This window comes from Aquarana catesbeiana, linkage group LG04 (assembly GCF_042186555.1).
Source record: "Aquarana catesbeiana isolate 2022-GZ linkage group LG04, ASM4218655v1, whole genome shotgun sequence".
Classification (NCBI taxonomy): Eukaryota; Metazoa; Chordata; class Amphibia; order Anura; family Ranidae; genus Aquarana; species Aquarana catesbeiana.
The window spans coordinates 102,234,753-102,247,663 of record NC_133327.1 but is presented as its reverse complement, the minus strand read 5'-3'; positions in this window follow the sequence as shown (position 1 = coordinate 102,247,663).

Sequence of the window (12,911 nt, the reverse complement as noted above, 5' to 3'; positions counted from 1 at the left end):
AGTCACGGATGTCGCAGCCTCCACAGGCTTTGCGGCAATTTTTGACCATCACTGGTTTGAAGGGCCATGGCCGCCAGAAATACTCTTGATTCCCGGGTTCAGTCAATCCACCTCCTTGTTCAAGATCCTCCCCATTGTTGCAGCAGCTCAAGTCTGGGGCATCAACTGGGCAGGACAAACAGTAACTTTTGCCACAGACAACCAAGCCACAGCCAGTATCATTAATAAAGGCCGGTCCAAATCCTTGGCCATCATGTCCTTCCTGCGCAGGCTGGTGCAACTATCACTACAGCACCAATTTAATGTCCTCTGCTTCCACATCCCAGGCAAATGCAATACCTCGGCCGGCGCACTATCTCGTCTCACTTTACATAATTCTTTTCTCAGGAACCTGGAGCCAACCCAACCATGTCTGTTATCCCACATTGGTCACAGCTAACCCTGGATCGAAACGACACCTTCACGATGCTACTAGTCTAATTAACCTATCGTTATCTCACAACACCCTGAAAGCCTACCGTACTGCCTGGAAGATCTATGACAGGTTTCTAGCTTCAAACCCTGGGGCAGTACCAGGAAATCTCCATCACATCCTGGCCTTCATATCGTACTGCCACACACAGCTGGCATTGACGCACAATACCATTAGACTCTACCTAGCTGGCATCCAACATTTCACCTCCTTACAAGATCCTACCAAACCATCTTTGTTTGCCGCCAATGCGGTCAAGGCCATCCTGCGCGGTATTCACAAGTAACAGCCCAAAATCAGCGGTAAATGCTTACCTGTCACCAGTGCCATATTCCGAGACATGTCCACTATCCTCTCTTGTAGGGATGAGCCAAACACCCCCCTGTTCGGTTCGCACCAGAACATGCGAACAGGAAAAAAGTTTGTTCGAACACGCAAACACCGTTAAAGTCTATGGGACACGAACATGAATAATCAAAAGTGCTAATTTTAAAGGCTTATATGCAAGTTATTGTCTTAAAAAGTGTTTGGGGATCTGGGTCCTGCCCCAGGGGACATGGATCAATGCAAAAAAAGTTTTAAAAACGGCAGTTTTTTCAGGAGCAGTGATTTTAATAATGCTTAAAGTCAAACAATAAAAGTGTAATATCCCTTTAAATTTCGTAGCTGTGGGGTGTCTATAGTATGCCTGTAAAGGGGCGCATGTTTCCCGTGTTTAGAACAGTCTGACAAATGACATTTCAAAGGAAAAAAGTCATGTAAAACTACTACTATTGCATTGCCGGTCCGACAATACACATAAAAGTTCATTGATAAAAACGGCATGGGAATTCCCCACAGGGGAACCCCGAACCAAAATGAAAAAAAAAAAATGATGTGGGGGTCCCCCTAAATTCCATACCAGGCCCTTCAGGTCTGGTATGGATATTAAGGGAAACCCCGGCCAAAATAAAAAAAAAATGACGTGGGGGTCCCCCCTAAATTCCATGCCAGACCCTTATCCGAGCACGCAACCTGGCAGGCCGCAGGAAAAGAGGGGGGACGAGAGAGCACCCCCCCTCCTGAACCGTACCAGGCCACATGCCCTCAACATTGGAAGGGTGCTTTGGGGTAGCCCCCCAAAACACCTTGTCCCCATGTTGATGAGGACAAGGGCCTCATCCCCACAACCCTGGCTGGTGGTTGTGGGGGTCTGCGGGCGGGGGGCTTATCGGAATCTGGAAGCCCCCTTTAACAAGGGGACCCCCAGATCCCGGCCCCCCCTGCGTGAAATGGTAAGGGGGTACAAAAGTACCCCTACCATTTCACTAAAAAACTCAAAAATGTTAAAAATGACAAGAGACAGTTTTTGACAATTCCTTTATTTAAATGCTTCTACTTTCTTCTATCTTCCTTCATCTTCTTCTTCTTCTTCTGGTTCTTCTGGCTCTTCTGGTTCTTCCTCCGGTGTTCTCGTCCAGCATCTCCTCCATGGCGTCTTCTATCTTCTTCTCCTCGGGCCGCTCTGCACCCATGGCATGGGGGGAGGCTCCCATTCTTCTCTTCATCTTCTACTCTTCTTCATCTTCTTTTCTTCTCTTCTTCTCTTCTTCATCTTCTTCTCCGGGCCACTCCGCATCCATGCTGGCATGGAGGGAGGCTCCCACTGTGTGACGCGTCTCCTCTTCTGACGGTTCTTTAAAAATGGGGGCGGGGCCACCCGGTGACCCCACCCCCTCTGACGCACTGTGACTTGACGGGACTTCCCTGTGACGTCACGGGGAATGCCACAGGGAAGTCCCGTCATGTCCTGTGCGTCAGAGGGGGGCCGCCCCCCGTTATTTAAGAACCGTCAGAAGAGGAGACGCGCCAGGAGAAGAAGATGAAGAAGAGAAGAAGATGAAGAAGATGAAGAGAAGAGCGGGAGCCTCCCCCCATGCCATGGGTGCGGAGCAGCCCGAGGAGAAGAAGATAGAAGATGCCGCGGAGGAGATGCTGGACGAGAACACAGGAGGAAGAACCAGAAGAGCCAGAAGAACCAGAAGAAGAAGAAGATGAAGGAAGATAGAAGAAAGAAGGAAGAAGAAGCATTTAAATAAAGGAATTGTCAAAAACTGTCTCTTGTCAGTTTTAACATTTTTGACAGTTTTTTAGTGAAATGGTAGGGGTACTTTTGTACCCCCTTACCATTTCACACAGGGGGGCTGGGATCTGGGGGTCCCCTTGTTAAAGTGGGCTTCCAGATTCCGATAAGCCCCCCGCCCGCAGACCCCCACAACCACCGGCCAGGGTTGTGGGGATGAGGCCCTTGTCCTCATCAACATGGGGACAAGGTGTTTTGGGGGGCTACCCCAAAGCACCCTCCCAATGTTGAGGGCATGTGGCCTAGTACGGTTGAGGAGGGGGGCGCTCTCTCGTCCCCCCCTCTTTTCCTGCGGCCTGCCAGTTTGCGTGCTCAGATAAGGGTCTGGTATGGATCTTTGGGGGGACCCCATGCCGTTTTTTTTTTAAATTTAGGCGCGGGGTTCCCCGTAAAATCCATACCAGACCTGAAGGGTCTGGTATGGAATTTAGGGGGACCCCCACGTCATTTTTTTTTTTAAATTTTGGCCGGGGTTCCCCTTACTATCCATACCAGACCTGGAGGGCCTGGTATGGAATTTAGGGGGACCCCCACATCATTTTTTTTTTAATTCTGGTTCGGGGTTCCCCTGTGGGGAATTCCCATGCCGTTTTTATCAATGAACTTTTATGTGTATTGTCGGACCGGCAATGCAATAGCCGCGAGTAGTTTTAAATGACTTTTTTCCTTTGAAATGTCATTTTGCTGTCAGACTGTTCTAAACACGGGAAACATGCGCCTCTTTACAGGCATACTATAGACACCCCCCAGCTACGAAATTTAAAGGGATATTACACTTTTATTGTTTGACTTTAAGCATTATTAAAATCACTGTTCCTGAAAAAACGTCCGTTTTTAAAACTTTTTTTTTGCATTGATCCATGTCCCCTGGGACAGGACCCAGGTCCCCAAACACTTTTTATGACAATAACTTGCATATAAGCCTTTAAAATTAGCACTTTTGATTTCTCCCATGGACTTTTAAAGGGTGTTCCGCGGCATTCGAATTTGCCGCGAACACCCCAAATTGTTCGCTGTTCGGCGACCTTGTGAACAGCCGATGTTCGAGTCGAACATGAGTTTGACTCGAACTCGAAGCTCATCCCTACTCTCTTGTTCCCCCTTTGGCTTATTACCCAGCTTGGTCATCCAAGCAGCCATCTACTTGCCATTCTACAGCTTTCTACGCCCCAGCGAATTCACAGTCACCGGCCCCAGTTGTAAGATGTTACGTAGACACCACCTCACACACCATCACAGTCACTTCATCTTGCACCTCGCGGTATCTAAAACACAACAGTCCGGTCCAGGGGTTGACATCAAGCTTTTCAAAACTCACAACGCTTGGCCTTGGTGTCCCGTGGCCATTCTAGATCAATTATTGACTCATCTGTCCGACGCCTCGGAGGATAGCCCATTACTACCGTTCCCGATTAGCCCCTAAGTAGCAACCAGTTAACCAGACATGTCAGGATCCTTTTGAGCAACTTAAACCTTGACCCCGGCCGTTTTTCTGGACATTCTTTTCGCATAGGAGCAGCATCAGCAGCCTCATGAAATGGAGTCCCAGACCACGTCATCAAGAAGATGGGCAGGTGGAAATCCACCTGCTTTGCTCGATACATTCCCAATCCACAAACAGAAGTGTCACGAGCCTTCAGCAACCTTGTACTGTAGTGTGTTATTAAACCAAATAAATACCTCCCTAACCAAGTCTTTTGCGCCCTTCTCTTGGCATACCGCCCAGCAGACCTGGGCTTATCGTACAGCAGACCAGGGCACACTTCAGGTCTATTTTATGTTGTTAGTCTTGTGATGTGTTTATGTGGTTCATATTTCTCAGGGTCAGAGGGCTACTACCATAAATATAAATATATATACATATATTATTATTTTTTACTTTTTTATGGTGAACAAATGAGTGAGTTTATGTGGTGCAATGAGTGGACTCACTATGGTGATAGTGGGTCAATTTAATGAAATTCATGTTGTACGGAACTGAAAACGTGTCAGTCCTTGAGTGTGATGAGGCCGAGTTACCTGAGGCATAGCAGGCAAATTAAAAATGTACACTCAGGTCTTGGGTACCTGAAAACGTGTCAGGCAAGAGAGTTGTGATATGTCATAACGTATGACGTATGTGTAACGGATGAGGGGACTTGCCACCGAACAAGTCGATTATTGAACGATCATCTCAATCTATTAGTACCCATAAGTGTGACAGTAACAACTGTAGCGGTGTAATGCTGTGAAAAACAGAATGTGATGTATGTACAACAAAAATTGCAATGTATGTCATAAAAAAAAAGGAAATTGACAAAATTATACCAACCTGTATTAACTGCACCGAAATTGAACCTTGTAAGTCCTGTTGATATGTAGCAACAAGAACCATAGAAAAATAAGAAAAATAAGAAAAGAAGAAGCTACCACCCAGTCAATGTTATGTGGACCCTGGGTAAGTAAGGAGACCTACCCGCAGTGTAACTTTAACAACCAGAAGTAAATGTGAAAGTAATGGTTATTGCTGATTTAACCAGAGTAAGGTAACTGCTGGCTGGCATGTTGTTATGCTACCAGATGCTATGGTTGAACTGAACAGCAACAACTAGATGAAACTGTAATAAAACAATGTGACCTGCAGTGGCATCTCCAGGGGGGTGGCTATTGGGGCTATAGCCCCGAATCTGGGTCCCATAACCCCAAGTCTCTTGCTGCAGAGACTCAGGCCGCGGCGGGCGGACTGCATGAGAGGTGGATGAGAGGAGAAATAAGCGGGGGTATGTCCTTGCTGTCAAGCAGTATGGCTGTGTGATCCACTTCACAGGGTGAAAAACCCGGCTCTCTGCATCTCAGCCTGTCTGTCCCAGGGAGGAGGAGATCCCTGCACACTAGCAGATCATGACCCAGCGGCGATTGCAGAGTGCAGACATCAGGTCCCGGCCGGCGTTGCTATGGGGTTGCGGGCCACACCAGTTGACACTCACCAGAGGGGTGACACCAGGGTCACCGTCCACCGCTACACACTGTACTTTTGATTGCAGAGCCACAGTGGAGTGATGGAGTGATGTGAGCAGAGCACCAAACCGTGTAAGTGAGGCTGCCTATAGCATTCCCCCGTCTTAAGCTGTCCTTTGGCCTCGGGAATCTCCAATGTCTCCGGAGGCAGCCGGAGTTGGTGGGCGGAGCTGGGGGTGTGGCTGCCTCCTCAACTCCTCCCACAGACTCCTTCACTCATTGGCTGATCCCACAGCTGAAGGAGAAAGAGATGAGGACACAGCAGCCAGAGTCTCTTCAGCTCCAGGCATGCTGTAAGTTACTGCACTGCTGCACATGTCACTACATAGAGTCCTAACCCGGCACCATACCACCCCAGCCTGCCCTATTCCACCGCAACCTGCCCTATGCCACCGCAACCTGCCCTATGTCACCCCAGCCTTCCCTATGCCACCTCAGCCTGTCCTATACAACCGCAAACTGCTCTACACCACCACAGCCTGCCCCATACCACCCCATCCTGCCCCATATCACCCCAGCCTGCCATATACCACCCCAACCTGCCCTATACCACCCCAGCCTGCCCTATACCACCCCAACCTGCCCTATACCACCGCAAACTGCCCTATACCACCCCAGCCTGCCCTATACAAATTCAGCCTGCCCTATACAACCCCAGCCTGCCCTGTGCCACCCCAAACTGCCCTATATCACCCCAGCCTGCCCAATACTACCCTATACTTTAATTTACAGGGGCCATTTGGAGGTGCGCCTTGTGACAATACATTGCCTGCAGGGTGCTGGGCAGGATAGACAGGAGGGGGTGACACCATGTTTTGTCACACCAGGTGGCACCAACCCTAGTGACGCCACTGCCCGCCACCTCACAGATTTATTCATGAAGCACACAGCAGTCCAAGATGGCTCTGCAGAGAATGGCCGCCCTGCCTCACCACAACCACTGCCCAGAGACTTTGTCACCCAAACTCTGATATGGACGAAGCCTCCCTCTCCTGCTCATCTGACAGAGGTAAGAGAGCTGCAGTCTCCCCAGCCTCATCATCCACTAAGCTGCCCTCAACCAAAAAGCAGTACTAGGCTTCACTGCCAGCACAGCCAGCTGGTCATAAGGAGAACACTGACTCCCTCTCTGCCTTCCCTGCAGCAGATGTTCCACACACAGGCGCTATATAAATCCTGTATAATAATAATACTCTAAGGGCACTTTCACACTGTGGCAGGGGGACATCGGCGGTAAAGTGCCGCTATTTTTAGCGGCGCTTTACCGTAGTTTAAGCAGTGCTTTTCGGCCACTAGTGGGGCACTTTTAACCCCCCGCTAGTGGCCAATTAAGGGGTTAATAGCACCCACAAAGCTCTGCTACCGAAGCGCTTTGCAGGTGCTTCAGTGGCGCTGCCCATTGATTTCAATGGCAGGGGCACTTTAGGAGTGGTGTATACACCGCTCCTAAAGCACCCGAAAGATGCTGCTCGCAGGACTTTTTTTAACGTCCCACAAGCGCACAGCCCCAGTGTGAAAGCATTCGAGCTTTCACACTGGAGTGACAGGAGAGGTGCTTTACAGCCACTTTGCAGGCGCAATATTTAGCATAAAGTGCCTCAGTGTGAAAGTAGCCTAAAAGAGAGGAAAGAAGTAAGCGGGCAGACAAGCAGAGATGACATCATCTCTCACTGCTCGCCTGCATCACCGCTCTCCTGCCCTAACTAAATGGACCAGTGCTGCCAGCCTGCCACCAATGCAGCGACAATTCACATTTGGTGGCACTGGCTGGCATGGCAGGTGACAATTCACATCAGTTAGCAAGTGACAATCCACATCTGGTGCCAGGCGACATGTCAAGTGACAATCTGCAAATGGTGGCAGGTGACATGGCAAGTGACAATCTGAATCAGGTGGCAAGTGATAATCAGCAAATGGTGGCAGGTGACGTGGCAAGTGACACTCTGAAAATGGTGGCAAGTGACAATCCACATCAGGTGGCAACTGACAATCCACATCTGGTGGCAGGCAACAGTGGCAAGTGACAATCCACATCTAGTGGTAGGTGAAAGTGGCAAGTAACAAGCTGCATCTGGTGGCATTATATATTAGAATGTAACAATAGAAACAATGTGCTTCAGTCACCCTGACACCATATCAACCATGGTGCCATGATGATTGTACCACCAACACCGGCCATTGCCCACGGAAAATTGCTTACCACTGGCGTGCCCCCCCCCCGGTTGGTGACTGGTGACTGCTGCCATGGGCTCTAGCCCCAGATCTTTTGCAGACCTAGCAACGCCCCTGGTGACCTGTAACTAATGGAAACTACCTAAAACATTTGTGAACAATCTAATCAAGCTTATTGACATCATACATGAAAGATGTAACCTGAAATAATTCAAAAAACTATCCAACAAAAAAAGACCCCAATTAAGCGACTACAGTCTCAAAAGACATAAGTATAACATGAGAAATTATGTGAATGTCCTGTATTCTGATACCTAAAACCACCCATATCACCAGATGTAAACGTATGAACTGTGACACATATCGAATAGAACGAATGCAGCTACGAATATACGACAACGTAACAGATAAGATGTAGATGCGAAATGTACGAATCGTAAGCAATTTGAGAAATTAAATTGTACGTATATATCGATGTAGTGGCAAGGCTGAAAAAGTACTTATGTGTGGATTTAGACAAAAGTTAAATCGATAGTATGAAAAAGGCAGATGAAAAGAAATCCCTGCGAATAATAAACATTATCATAACATACCGATGTTGAAATGAAACCCAGTGGGACGGAAATATACCAAGATCGGAATGATTCGTTAGCAGCGACTTACGAAAAAATGACACCAGCGATCAATTGAGGGAACAATTGAATTGTTTGTAGAACTCGTACAAACTACCGCTGTGTAGAAAAATCTTGTGGTAATGTCGGCATCCTGACGTCGAGGAACCGGAACTGAAAACGATAACGTGAAAGGAACGTCAACGAGATGAGTGGATTGAGGGCAGGCATTTATGGAGCAAGACTCCTCCTACAGATTCTGGCTGACCTGCAGTCAGCCTTCCTATTTGTAAGTGTTGGTAATCTTGATGTGCAACTCAGCCATCCAACACCATGGAAAGTAATCCGTGCAACAAGGCCACCAAAAAAGGCAAAAATGGCTGCTTACCAGCTCCAAATGACCTCTCACCACAAGAGGCCATACACGCTTCCGCCCACTTTTCGTGCGACCCTCTGACGTCTGATGTCACCGCGCCGGATGATGCGGTGGCACCCATCGCCTCCGGAACCGGGGGATCGCTCAGCTGATGGATCCCCAGCCAGCCAGGTGTCACAACTGATCTGGGGAATCTCGTCTAACACTGAGACGAGCCCCACAGTCAGCTGACGCCTATCTCCTCTAAGATTGGGTCACATCCCCCTCAGGAGGTGTGCATTGCTTGACTCACTGACCTATATATACTCAGTCAGTACCCTTAGCAGTTGCTATATAGCCAGGATCTCTCCGCTGCCTAAAGGGATACGTTTTTTTGCTGTCATTTTGAGGTAAGTTGATTTTATTCATCCTTATGCAGCTTTTCTTTCTTTGATTGAACATCATTGTGTGCGTATCAGCACACTTTATTCAAAGCCCCATGTAGGAGACTTGCCACCCTATCCAGATTACTCATCTGGTCTACACTATTAAGCTCCTTAGGATTATGTCTATCCTATATTACTTCAGTCCATTTACTCCATAAGCATTAGCCTTTGCATAATCAATTTTCTCTCTATTTGTAGAAACCAGCTTTCCTGTCCCAAACACCATACTTATACAATATACATTTTTGTGTTCAGGGGTTCCATCTTGGTTCTACATCGATCCTCATGGACTCAGTTGCCTGACAGTGCCCCCCTTCTTTGGCAAAGAGGCTCTTCCGCTTTCTTCTACTTTCTTTTTTGCAACTACTTTTTTGGTGAACCATCTGCCACTATTTGGCTAGAGAACATTGCATATGTTTTTTCACTCACCACAGAGAGCTCCTCCTTGCGACTGACCTGATGGGGCCCTTTGAGACGCAGACCCTGACCTAAGCGGATTCTGATGTGTTATTTAATCTGCCAATGATGGTCAGCTTGTAAGTACCCTTGGATTCATAATTGCCTGTTCCTTTTTATCCCCTATGCTCCTTCCTAGATTGTTGCTTGTACAATTTTCTGTCAACATTATACCATGTGTAAACACCTTTACGTATTTGATTTTTGATTTGACAATTCTTATTTTGCTGTTGTGTTACTAGACAGTACAGCCTGCATCAAATCAGCCCCTGAAGAAGGAATTTAACTATTTCCGAAACATGTTGGGATTTCTGTATTCATGTATAATTGATCGGCCTCCTACTATGAGACCAACACCATGACTCAGAATTCAGTTGTATATTGTGGTAGCCTCCCTGACGGTATTCCCGAGTGTGGCTCGGGGTTAAATTTCAGCACCATTAGCGGTAACCCCGAGCCACACTCAGGATTGCATTGCAGGATCCTGGTGCGGTATACTTACCTTGTCCCCAGGATCCTGCGATGTCCCCCCTGCTGTGTCTGCGGGCTGTGTCCTCCTCCCGAAGCCTCTTTGTGCTGGGCTCCGTTCCCTGCGAGGGTCGCGACGCACGGGGGGCGGAGCCTGCCGGCAAATTCAAAAAACTATAAAAATCATAACACATACAGTACTGTAATCTTACATATTACAGTACTGTATGAAATCATTTCACATTCCTTTTGTCCCCAATGCTTTGTCCAGTGCCCTGCATGCAGTTTTATATTATATATACTGTTCTTTTTGCCTGGAATATTGAGATTGTCCATAGCAACCAAAAAGGGTCCCTTTATGTCAAAAGTGGCTTTAGACCAGCTAGAAAACAGCGATAGTAAATTAGAACACTTGCAGAATTGAGCAATAGTGAAACGTGGGGAAATGTATTTTATTATTATTATATTATTTTTTTTTAATTATTTATATTTATTTATTATATTATAATTTATGATTTTGTGTTTCAAACTTCATGATACCCGGGATATCTACTAGACTCTTGGTGGACAGATTTAAGTGTGTTAAGTGTGTTAAGAATTACAGGCCTACAATATAAAACGCCAAATTTCTATGCAAAATAATTGTACCGCTTTGAGACGCAACAATCTGAAATAATCATACCACCAGGGAGGTTAACATGACCATTGCCCTTTGGTTTTAAAATTTTGTTTTGTGAACTTTATCTTTGTAAATCAATACATTTTGTACTTTTTCATACATGCATTACACCTTATTATCTGATAATATCCCTTGCCCGTAAAATCCCTGGGGCACCCTTCCTTGCTTTTTCTCTACAAATTGAGATGTGTCTTGGGTTTCAGCTTACAATCTATAGGTAGCTTCCAACCATAATTTCACATGCTTGTGGCTATAGCCCAGCCAAAGGCCTTTACCGATTCCTAGAGCCCACTTATCCTCTGCGGACTCCTTGCCCAATACAAGTAAGCTAGTGTTCACCAAAATACAGAAAAGCTCCACATAGTGTGAAGTCTTTAAAAGCTTTTATTTGCTCATAAAATAAATCACACTTTCAGAATTGTAGATTAAAAATTTGCCTTAAGTTTGGGGCGTCGGCCTGCACACATCCAAACTACCCATTCTTCCCTGAACTCGAGGGTATTGGTGACGTCAACGCGTTGCTCCACGCCATTTTTGCCTTTGGTGGTGGCTTTGTTGCATGGATCACTTTCCATGGTGTTGGATGGCTGAGTTATACATCAAGATTAGCAACACTTACAAATAGGATTTAATACTACTTCACTTGTGGACACTTTTATTATGATGTTTTCAATATAAATTTTAGATTTTGTATTGTTTGTATATTAGTGCAACGCTATATATTTACCAATCTTATATAGTATCTTCTAAGCTGTATCTATGTCTTGCAGGAGAGTTGCTGCTTACAGTTATTATAATATTGATTTAGCACAGTTTTTTTACACATTTTCTCTGATTAAGATAGAAACACCTTGTGCCTTTACAACCACTTTAATTCAATTCAATTAGACTTAGATTTTTCTTTTATTAAAGTAAGCAAACAAATAGGAGAAGCAGCAGCCTTGGCTGGGGCAAGAAACACTTATCCTCCCTGTATCCATCGTTGTTACGTGGGTGGATGTTATGAGTGGAAAATACATTTTATGGCATGGCATGGTCAAAGTATTTCAGTTTTAAGGACTCATTCATACAGAAACATAAAAGGGTCACTTCCAAATGCAAGCATGCATATCGAAGTACCCAGACTGATGGAAGATATAGTATTCTTTAATACAAATAATAAAATCGTAATAAAATCATGAGTTCCCATAAAATGAATAGCTTTTTGTATTCAATGAATAATATACACGAAGACATTAATGCATTTGGGAGATATGGCTAAGGTTTCCAGTTTAGAACTATTCTTCCACCCATGGAGTGTGGCTACTTTTGAACTATGTTCAGTCTATGGATTTGCAGACAACCATAACAGAGTAAATGCCGAAGTATAAACAAAAAAGTCAGCATAGACTAAGAACAGTCTACCTCCCTGAAAGAATTTATTTAACATGCATTAACAGGACTCTGCAGACCGCACTGCTCACTTTGAAAGATGATTGATAGATTGCTGTAACATATTAGCAGAAACAACAGACATGCCTTTGTTTATTACATCAATATTGACAAATGTTATTATTTATACTTTCATGTCTTTCTCTAAAAAAAATTCTTGTGTGATTATAGACATATTTAGCTAGAGATTATATATTATTTTAGATGATACAGTGATATAGCCCAAAGAATGATACTTTTTGTTGAAGGGATACTATTATGCAAATAAAACGTCAAAATAGCTAAAAAAAAAATTATATATATATATATATATATATATATATATATATATATATATATATATATATATATATATATATATATATATATACACACACACACACACACACACAGTGGGGACAGAAAGTATTCAGACCCCTTAAATTATTCACTCTTTGTTAGTTATATTGCAGCCATTTGCTAAAATCATTTAAGTTGATTTTTTTTCCTCGTTAATGTACACACAGCACCCCATATTGACAGAAAAACACAGAATTGTTGACATTTTTGCAGATTTATTAAAAAAGAAAAACTGAAATATCACATGGTCCTAAGTATTCAGACCCTTTGCTGTGACACTCATATATTTAAGGTGCTGTCCATTTCTTCTGATCATCCTTGAGATGGTTCAACACCTTAATTTGAGTCCAGCTGTGTTTGATT